General features: G+C 44.0%; 1 protein-coding gene across 1 annotated transcript in view; it reads left to right on the plus strand.

The window, feature by feature from the left end:
• The first annotated feature begins 217 nt into the window (after positions 1-217).
• LOC138367847 (mucin-7-like) overlaps positions 218-11,204 on the plus strand; it is a 72,585-nt gene continuing 61,598 nt past the window's right edge. The window contains exon 1 of the mRNA XM_069329830.1: positions 218-571. The gene's annotated coding sequence lies outside the window, so the exon portion shown is untranslated. The remainder of the gene's footprint in view (positions 572-11,204) is intronic.

The following is an 11,204-nucleotide window of genomic DNA, read 5'->3' on the forward strand; positions in this document are numbered from 1 at the left end:
TGTGTGATAAATATCACCAGTAACATAGCAGAGAGCACAGACCACACATCTGTGCTATTTATGTGTAAGATAATCTAGAAAGGAAAGTTACATTTTTGTCACTGGTATCGCTTTTTGTCGCTCAACGTTCCGTCCGCCTCGATATGGATACTGCGTAGCGGCGACATGTTTGCCCTTATTTGGTGTCACCGCTAACGCCAGTGTATTTGTGAGTAGTGTACTGTTAACAGTTCTCGTGTGTAGTGAAGTGTCTTGCTTTTGGTTTTACCAGCATTCATTGATTTTATCTGTTGCAAACACTGTACCTGGTGTCCAGAAGGTAATGACCATAATGTGACCACAGGGCCTTGTCCTGAGTGTGACAGTTGGTTACATTGAGAGTGTGGCCTGGTGTGCAGCAATAAGTAATTAGAGACAAACTATCCTTAGCAACTCTCCTGCCTACAGCTTTTGGTAAACCAGTGAGCCATAAGGTTTTGGTAAAACAAGCAGCAAATAGCTCTTGGTTTAACAGCCAGTTTAGCGCTAGTGGTACATCAAACATCATCCGGTTATTGTCGTCTAACAAAAGGTCTGTGATAATCTTAATTGCTTTTATTTCTTACACAAATTATTATAAAAGTTCAACATAAGATTAATAGTTTTTCAAGTGAAAGTATATATTCAATATGTAACTATTCTGCTAAGAATTTTCATGTGCCAGTCCATAGGTAATGTCTTTAACGTCAGCCAAAGGGGACAAAGGTGTTTCTACACTCATTTGTAGACGTCGGCCACAGATATATAGTCTCCGCCACAATAGTGTCCAGGGTTTTTCATATATTACAACTACTGCTGTTCTCTGTAAGTGATGTTGAACTTCCGACATTTCACACAATTATTAACCACATGTCTAACCCTACTTTGGCGTTGTAACAACTACAACCACAACGCCAGTGTAAACTACCACAAAGATCAACACTCCAGCAACCAGGACCACAAGGTTCACCACACCACCATACATGAAGGGTTCACCACACCACCATACATGACCACAGGGTTCACCACACCAGCATACATGACCACAGGGTTCACCACACCACCATACATGAAGGGTTCACCACACCACCATACATGACCACAGGGTTCACCACACCACCATACATGACCACAGGGTTCACCACACCACTATACAACCCGCTCTCGCACAAGACGGCACATATATGACTTATTGCTAATAGTTAATATTTTCCTTATGAATTAGTACATATGTGGTATATTCCCAGTTATATTTTTTTCAAGGCCAAACTCTTCCTCACGTACCAATTTACGTCTCAGAGTACCCGTCTGTGGTGTTTGTGTGTCACTAAGGAAGTCTTGGTTGTAGGGTTGATGTAAAGTCATGACTTGGTTACTGACTTTAATACTTAATATGATTACATGACTAGTAGCTACCAAGCTTGGCGGGCGTCCTGTACGCTCTTGTTTACCTTCTTTCTCTGGCGTCCCAGCCGCCGCACATAGAAAACGGATGGTATCATTTTCTGTGAACATGACATCCCTCCTTTTCTTTAAAAAGAATGAATACAGGATGTCTACCATGCGTGTAGCACAAAGCAAAGTTATTGACACAAAGTAAGTTATTAACATATCAAGAGATACTGCATACATTTAACATTAATTAAGCACACAACGAATTTAAACAACTTAATCTTTTCCACAAAGGATTTCAATTTTAAAAATACATATGCAATGTTAAACAAACATGAAAGAAACTGTAATACAAAGTTACAAAATATTGAATGAGATATCTGCATTATTCAAACAATATTAAATTTAGTTTAGCACAATAAGTAAATACTTTTCATTACATAGGAACACAATTAATCATCAAATCGTGTAGGGCGTTTAACATGACGTTTAGGACGAGAGTCCTTAAATGCAATAACATCCCTTGATGAATTGTTTGTCGGGTTATAACTATTTTTTTCTTTTTCTTTTGCACGACTTTGCACTTCATCATTTTCTACACTAGTTGGAATCACTTTGAAATAAGCCATATTACGTGTTATACTATGATCTCTATTACTAGCTGTTACCATAGTTCCTTTTACACTAATCACTTTATATGGTTTTGTATCATACGGCATATCTAACTTTCCCTCTTTTTTCTTTTTAACGAGAACAGTGTCTCCAACCTTTATGAACTGTTCCTTTGCACGTTGATCATGAGCAATTTTCATTTTGCCCTTGGCTAGTGCATCCTTCTGAGCGAGACGTTTATCCGTTACCTCGGCTGGCATGACGGGTAGTGCGATTCTCATAGGACGTCCAAATAAAAGTTCGCCAGGCGACTTGCCCAGTGTTCCATGTGGTGTTGCAGGGTAGTTCCTGAGAAAAGCATACATAGCTTGTTTCCAGGATCGTCCTTCGGCATGAGCACAGCGTACCGCTTTCATGAGAGGTTGCATGAATCTCTCAACTTCTCCATTTGCTTGAGGATGTAGTGGCATCACACGGCGGTGTTTGAATCCAATATGCTCAGCAAAGTTGACAAAGTCTTGTCCATTGAATGGCGGTCCATTGTCCGTCTTGACAACTTCAGGAATGCCAAAGTTTGAAAAGATCTTGTCGAGTTTCGGGATGACGGCCTTTGCAGATGTGGAATTGATGATTTCTACTTCTGGATAACGTGAGTGATCATCAATGACTACCATCAAGTACTCTCCAGTTGGTAGTGGTCCGCAGAAGTCCATCGATACTTCCGTCCATGGTGCAGCAGGTAGTGGTGAAGGTTGTAGAGGTGTTGGTCTTGAAGTATCCACTGCAGCTTGGCAAGGGACACAGGCATCATGCATATCCTTTGCTTGACGATCAATGCCAGGAAACCACACCTTTTCTCGTAGCAGCTGTTTGGTCCTAACAAGACCTTGGTGTCCTTGATGTGCAAGCTTCAGAGCACGTTGCTGGAGAACAGCTGGAATCACGATACGAGTACCTCGCAGCACAGTGTCGCGTTGTTGCGTAACACTTAATTCTGTCTGGATGCGTTCAAGTGCTTTGAATGCATCTTGGTCAATTCCTGAGGGTGGGATGCGTGGAAACTTTTTCTTAGTCAATGCATCCACTGTTGCTTGCAGAGTTGGGTCCTCCAGGGTTGCAGTACGGATTTCATCAAGAGTAAGAGCCTTAGGGTCTGCATCACAGGTTACAGAGTGTACATATTCCTCGGCAACTTGCTGATGCTTGGTGATGGTGAAACTGTTTGCAGGATGTCGACTGATGTAATCAGCGGGATTGCCTGCACCCGGCTTGTATTTCACCGTAAAGTTGTATGGTTGCAGACGAAGAGCCCATCTCTCAATGCGAGCTGGTGGTTTGGACTTTGGATTATTGAAGATGGTCTCCAACGGTTTGTGGTCAGTGACCATCGTGGTGAAGGGCGCACCAAGCAGATACACATTGAAGTGTTCACAGCCCCATACAAGAGCAAGAGCTTCCTTCTCTGTCTGACTGTATCGTTGCTCAACATCTGTGAGAGAACGGCTGGCGTAGGCAATTACTACTCTGGAATCTGGTTGACCAGGTTTGTGTTGGGCTAAAACAGCACCTAAACCAACAGGACTAGCATCCACCGTTAACTCAGTGTCCATTGATGGATCAAAGTATGCAGCAGTCGCATTCTCTACTAGTGCATCTTTCACAGCATCAAATGCATTTTGCTCGATATCGCTCCAGTACCATGATGCATTTTTCTTCAGGAGCTCACGTAGAGGCTTCGTAATGGTAGCAAAATCTGGAATGAAGCGAGAACAGTAGTTTGCCATTCCCAGAAAACTATGTACTTCAGTGGACGTTGAAGGAGGTGCAGCATTCTTGATATCTGCAACTTTCTTAGGATCTGGAGACAGACCTTTGTCACTAAGTACATGTCCAAAGATTTCAATTTTATGTTGATTGAACTCACACTTTGCTCGGCTTAGCGTCAAATTCTTTTCTCGTAAGCGTTGCAATGTTGCACGAAGAGCTTTGTCGTGTTCAGCTTGGGTACGGCCATAAACAATGATGTCATCAGACATGTTGTCAGCATTAGGTATATCTTGCAATACCTGGCTGATGGTGTGCTGGAATACCTCGGCAGCACTGTTAATACCAAAACTCAGGCGCTTGTACCTATACAGACCTCGATGTGTCGTAAACGTTGTGATGAATCGACTCTCCTCATCAAGTTCAAGCTGATGATAGCCCTTGTTTAAATCTAACTTGCTGAATACAGTTGCACCATTCAAGCGGTAGATCATATCATCTACAGTGGGTGTAGGATGGCGTTCACGCATTATTGCCTTGTTGGGAACACGCATGTCCACACAAATGCGTATCTCATCTGGATTCTTCGGCTTTGGTGGAGTGACAATTGGGCTTACCCATGGTGTTGGGCCTGTTACTGGTTCAATGATATCTAGTTCCATCAGCCTATCCAGTTCGGCATCGACTTTCTTGCGAGTATGGAATGGTTGTCGGCGATGTGGTTGGGCAACTGGAATTACATCTGGGTTGATATGCAGATGTACTTTGCTATCAGTATAACAACCTATGGATTTAAATCGATCAGAAAATTCAGCAACAATACCATCAACATTGTTTGCAGATTCCACTGCTACAGCATTAGAAAGCTGAAGTAGCCCCAATTTGGTTGAAGTCTTGTAACTGAGTAAAGACTCCTTTGCATTCCTAACAACATGGAATGTAGTAATGAGCATTGCATTCTTTGACTTAATCTCTGCAGTTAAAGTTCCAATCACTGGCAAGGCTAACTTCGAAGCATAAGCAGTGGCTTTACCATTGTATTTTTCTAGCTTTGGGAACTGTTTTCTAAATTTTTCATAGTGGCACTCAGCCATGGTGTCAATGTTTGATCCAGTGTCAATAAGAACTTTGAGACAAATACCAGCAATATATACTATAGTCTCTGGGTTGTTTGGAAGATCATTCCATTCTGTGATTGATTGTACTCCATAAGTATAATCACCTTCACTGTCATCTGAGACTGGTTGTAATGAAATGTTGTCTTGTACATTATTAACATTCTGGATATGAGGTGCAATATTGTGTTTACCACCTCGACCCCTATGACCTGATCCTCGTACAGTGCTTTTATTCATTGACTGTGGTTTCTTTAGTGCAGAACGACACATAGCACCAAAATGACCTAGTTTTCCACACTCATAGCACTTCTTACCTTGAGCAGGACAAACATTATCTTGGTGTGGGTAGTCTCCTCCACAATTGTAACATTTATTGTTGACACCCTCTGATGTGGGTCGTTGTGACTGCTTGAGCCTTGTTCCTTGACCCCAGTTGTGACGTGGTTCTCGGCTAAATTTACTGTTAGGTTTGCCATGATATCTTCTTTGATTACGATGTCCTCCCTGAACTTTACATACCTCATCACTGTTAGTAACAGTGGCAGAACCGTTATTAGCACTGCACTCCATGACACGAGCATCACGTGCAGCATCTTCCATTCGACGAGCAATATCCAGTATCTTGGTAAGAGAACTTTCATCACCAACAAGTTCTAGAGCTCTTCGACGGAGACGTGTAGATGTGCATGTTTCAATTATTTGCTGTTTGATTTCTTTGTCAACATCAGCAAACTCACAATGGGCTGCTAAACCCTGCAGACGTGTGTGGTATTGATCCACAGTTTCATTAGAGAGTTGTTTTGCTCTCCTGAAATGCATAATTTCCATAGCAGTATTTTGCCTTGGTTTGAAATGCTCTGTTAGTTTGGCTTTGGCAGTGTCATAATCTTTGGCACCACCAGTGTCTTTCAGTGTGTCAAAGATGTCACAAACTCTATCACCTGCATAATGAAGTAGAAAGGCACGCTTTCTTTCAGCACTTTTGATGTCAGAAACTATCAACAAATTTTCAAACTTTTTAAGCCATTTGACCCACCTCTGTGACAGGTTTGTCTGGTCACAGTCAGGATCAAATGCAGGAAACTGAGGTATATTTGCCATTTTTACTGAATAAATGTAACTTATCACTTAAATGTTCCTCAGAATATTAAACACTTACTGCACTGAATATGTTAGTCAAGAATTCACTGTAATTACTTTAATTTTGCAAAGCACACAAGCATTTTAATGCAAAAGTTCACAACAGTGCACAATATAGCAACAACTGACTTCTTACCTACCCTTGTGTACATGTGTTGTTCCTACTCACAGCAGAAGCACAGCAGTTGGTACAGCAGCAGTTGGTACAGCAGCAGTTGGTACAGCAGTTGGTGCAGCAGTTGGTACAGCAGTTGGTACAGCAGTTGGTACAGCAGTTGGTACAGCAGTTGGTACAGCAGTTGGTGCAGCAGTTGGTACAGCGTGATGAATTTTGTAGCACGAAGCATCGTTTCGTAACCAAAACATCAGGTTTTGTACACATCAAAGCGTCGTTTCGTACACAACGTCGGCAGATTCCTCAGTACACAGTTTCTTCAGCACAGCTTGGGTAGCACACAGCTTGGGTAGCACACAGCATCGGTTAGCACACAGCATCGGGTATGGCGCTCACAGCTTCTCTTCCTCCTCCAGGCAGCATGCTTCTCCCTTGTGTTTGAAACTGAACAAATACCTGCGTTCACAGTTCATCCTCGTCGCCAATGTGGTGTTTGTGTGTCACTAAGGAAGTCTTGGTTGTAGGGTTGATGTAAAGTCATGACTTGGTTACTGACTTTAATACTTAATATGATTACATGACTAGTAGCTACCAAGCTTGGCGGGCGTCCTGTACGCTCTTGTTTACCTTCTTTCTCTGGCGTCCCAGCCGCCGCACATAGAAAACGGATGGTACCATTACCGTAGAGAGCAGAAAAGTCGTGATTGGTTCAATTATAATGAAAATTGTAGTTTTCAGGTCCCACATGGGTTGTGAAATTGACCTACTATTGTCCATGCTCTTAGAATATTACAGATCAGCTACATCCTATTGAAGGCTCGTAGTTTTGTTATGAGAAATATTAGTTGTTCTTAGTAAATTATAATAAGCACTATAATTCATTACATAAAATAAAAGTGCTGCAACAATCATTATTATTTACACTAGTTTGTGCTTTAAACATCTTTAAAGAAAGTATTGTAGAATCGTGAACAGAAAACGATGTTACGTTGGAATGTTTATGGGGTAAACTACTGCAAACAAGATGGTATTGTGTATACTACCTACTGTAGGATCGGTATCGGGTCCACTACGACCTGTTAGGTGGGTAAGGGGCCCATACCACTTGTAGGATAGGTCTGGGCCCATGAACTGCCCATAGGATGGGTATGGGGACCACTATGGGCAACAGCTATGAAAGCAGCTACCTCACAGGAAGCTGCAAAATGCACTAAGCAAATGCTGGAAAGGAAACGAACAATTATAGTTGTAGGAGTACAGGAACCAGAGGGATCCAATCGGGAGGAGTGGAGGAGGAGGGACCGAGAAACCATGACAGAGATCTTGGAGGGACTGGATATGGAGGAGGCAAATAGCAACATAGAGAAGGTTTTCAGGCTGGGCATCTACAAGAAGGAAAGGAAACGATTGATAAAGGTAGCGCTCATGAATGAGGCAACAAAGGAGAAAATCCTATCCAGGAAGAGCAGACTTGTGAGGTTAGGGGGATACGAGGACGTCTTTCTGCAAAAGGACATGACAAGGGAGGAGAGAAGGAAGGCTGCAGAAGCAAGGAGGAGACGCAGAGAAAGGAGTGGGGATATGGGAGCCACAGGTCTCAGCTCAGTGTCTCGAGGAACCTCAGAGGGGAGTGGGAATCCCCCACCAGTAGGCCAGTACCCATAGGGAGAATTGTAACAGAAGCCTCCCACCATCCAACCCCTCAACCATCCCCCACCAATTACTTGCACCTCCCCAGACAGTAAAGTCCCCCTTCAGATCATGCCCACATGTTCCCTGACCCCAGAATCCCCCATGCCCTTTTTTTTCCCCAACCCCTACCCCAGACCCTCTCTGTTCCTGCACCCCATGCCCTTCCCTGTTTCTCCAGCCTGTGCCCTTCCCATTAACCCCACCCCCCTCCCTCATGGCCCCCCCTCCCCAGGCACCCCTCCCCTCCCCAACCCCTGACCACCCTGTTAACTCACCCCAGTCTACCCTGCACACTCCAACCCGTGACCTTCCACCACACCACCACATGTCCCTCCAGCTCCCCCATCCCTTGCCCCAACTAACCCCGCAACCCCGGATCCCCTCAGCCGCATCACGTCAGACCCCCTAGCCCCCCTTGTTCCAGATCCTCCCAGCCCCCCTCACACCCCAGACCCCCCAGGCACTCCTTCCTAGGTTCACCCATCCCAGGCATCCCTTACCCCCCAACTCCAGTGGAATCAACAGAAACTGAGAATGGACAGAAGAGAGTTAGGTTATGTACTCGAACATAGATGGGATTAAAAACAAGGCAAGAAGTAAACCCAGATGTAATTGGACTTACAGAAACAAAACTCTCAGGAATCATAACGAATGCGGTGTTTCCCCCAGGACTACACTGTAATAAGGAAAGAGAGGGAAGGAAGGGGAGGAGGCGGAATGGCTCTACTGATGAGAAAGGAATGGAGTTTCGAGGAGATGGTTATTCCGGGCAGCGAAGTGTTCTGAGACTTCATAACAGGCACCATGACGATGCGAGCACGAAGAGTAGTAGTAGCAGTGATATATAACCCACCACAAAATGAAAGAAGACCCAGGCAAGAGTATGACAGAAACAACATGGCAGTTAACATTATCATTGAGAGAGCAGCCGCTGCTGCCTGTAGAAATCGATCCCATCTGCTCAGCATGGAGGACTTTAATCATGGAAGGATAGACTGGGAAAACAGAGAACCACATGGAGATGAGGAAACATGGGGAGCGAAACTGCTTGAGGTGACGACTAGAAACTTTTTAAGTCAGCATGTCAAGGGTCCCACGAGAATGAGAGGCAATGATGATCCAGCAAGACTCGACCTATATAAGGGAAATCGGTCTGGAAGCCCTCGGGGGTATGAGTGATCACAGTGTACTGTTGTTTGAATATTTGGTCGAAGAAGGGTTAATGTACTCAAGGAAGGGACCAGAAAACAAGAGGCCGGCATTCCGGAAGAGAAACTATGAGATGAGAAAATTCCTAACTGAAATAGCTTGGGAAACAGAGCTCAGAGGAAAAACGGTTCAAGACATGATGGACTACATTACACAGAAGTGTAAGGCGGCAGCAGACAAGTTCGTCCCAGTCCAAAAGGAAAAAAATGAAATAGAGATGAAAAGCCTATGGTTTAATCAGAGTTGCAAGCTAGCAAAGCAGTTAAGTAAAATGGCGTGAAGAAACTATAAAAACAACAGAACACTAGAGAGCAGAGAAAGATACCAGAGCGCCAGCAATGAATACGTCAGGGTGAGAAGAGAGGCAGGAGAGGCAATATGAAAATGACACAGCGAGCAAGGCAAAGACTCAACCCAAACTGCTGCATAGCCACATCAGGAGGAAAACAACAGTGAAGGAACAGGTGATGAAACTGAGGATAGGGGCAGAAAGATTCACTAAAAAGGACAAGGAAGTGTGCAAGGAACTCAATAAGAAATTCCAGGAAGTCTTCACCTCAGAGCAAGGAGAAGTCCTCGAAATAAGGGAAGGAACATCAACCCAGACACCACTAGAGGAGTTTGTGATTACCAGTGGGGAGATGAGGAAGCATCTGCTAGATTTGGACGTGACAAAGGCTATAGGCCCGGATGGAATCTCACCATGGATTCTAAAGGAAGGAGCAGATGCTCTGTGCCTACCACTCTCCATGGTGTACAAGAAGTCACTGGTAACAGGTGAACTGCCAAAAATTTGGAAGACGGCCAACGTAGTCCCAATATACAAGAAGGGTGATAGGCAGGAGGCACTGAACTACAAGCCAGTGTCCATAACTTGCATTCCATGCAAGATGATAGAAAAGATTGTGCGAAAAAAGCAAGTGGAACATCTGGAGCAAAAGAACATGAAACACAACATCAGCATGGGTTCAGAGTTTGCAAATCATGCCTAACAGGATTGAGTTCTATGACCAGACAACAAAAATCAGGCAAGAGAGAGAGAGAGGGCTGGGCAGACTGCATATTTCTGGACTGCCAGAAAACTTTTGACACAGTACCACATAAGAGACTAGTGCACAAACTGGAGAAGCAGGCAGGAGTGAAAGGAAAGGTACTCGAATTGACAGGGGTGGACAAGGATGGATTATTTAACACGGGTGGCACACGCACATGGGGACACAGGTGGAAGCTGAGTACCCAAATCAGCCGCAGAGACATTAGAAAAAACTTTTTCAGTGTCAGAGTAGATAGTAAATGGAATGCACTAGGAAGTGATGTGGTGGAGGCTGACTCCATACGCAGTTTCAAATATAGATATGATAGAGCCCAGTAGGCTCAGGAATCTGTACATCAGTTGATTGACGGTTGAGAGGCGGGACCAAAGAGCCAGAACCCAATCCCCGCAAGCACAATTAGGTGAGTACTATACAGGATGGGTATGGGGGTCCACTACTGCCTGCAGGATGGGTATGGGGGTCCACTACCGCCTGCAGGATGGGTATGGGGTCCACAACTGCCCATAGGGTGGGTTTGACGACCACTATAATCTACAGGATGAGCATGGGGTCCACTACTGCCCACAGGATGAATATGGCGTCCACTACCGCATGCAGGATGGGTATGGGATCCACTACTGCCCACTGGAAGGGTATATGTTCCACTTCCGCTCAAAGGATGTGTGTTTGGCGTCCACTATACCGCCCACAGGATGGGTATGGCCTCCATTGTCGCCCACAGCATGAGAATAGGGTACAGTACCGTCCAAAGAATGGGTATATGCTTAATTACCGCCGACAGGATGAGTATTTATTTATTTATTTATTTATTTATATACAAGAAGGTACATTGGGTTTGTGAGGATACATAGCTTGGTATTTACAATCTTGTAAAGCCACTAGTACGCGCAGCGTTTCGGGCAGGTCCTTAATCTAACAGATAATTTCAAGTAGGTAAATTCAAGCAGAATTAATAAAATGATAAAAGATACATTGCAAGAAAAAAGAAAAATGAGATAGAGGAGATTAGTAGGTATACTAAGTAGTATACTAGTAGTAATATACTAAGTAGTACTATACTAGTAGCACATTGGTAGCTCTGATTGATTG

This window comes from Procambarus clarkii, chromosome 23 (genome assembly GCF_040958095.1).
Source record: "Procambarus clarkii isolate CNS0578487 chromosome 23, FALCON_Pclarkii_2.0, whole genome shotgun sequence".
Lineage (NCBI taxonomy): Eukaryota > Metazoa > Arthropoda > Malacostraca > Decapoda > Cambaridae > Procambarus > Procambarus clarkii.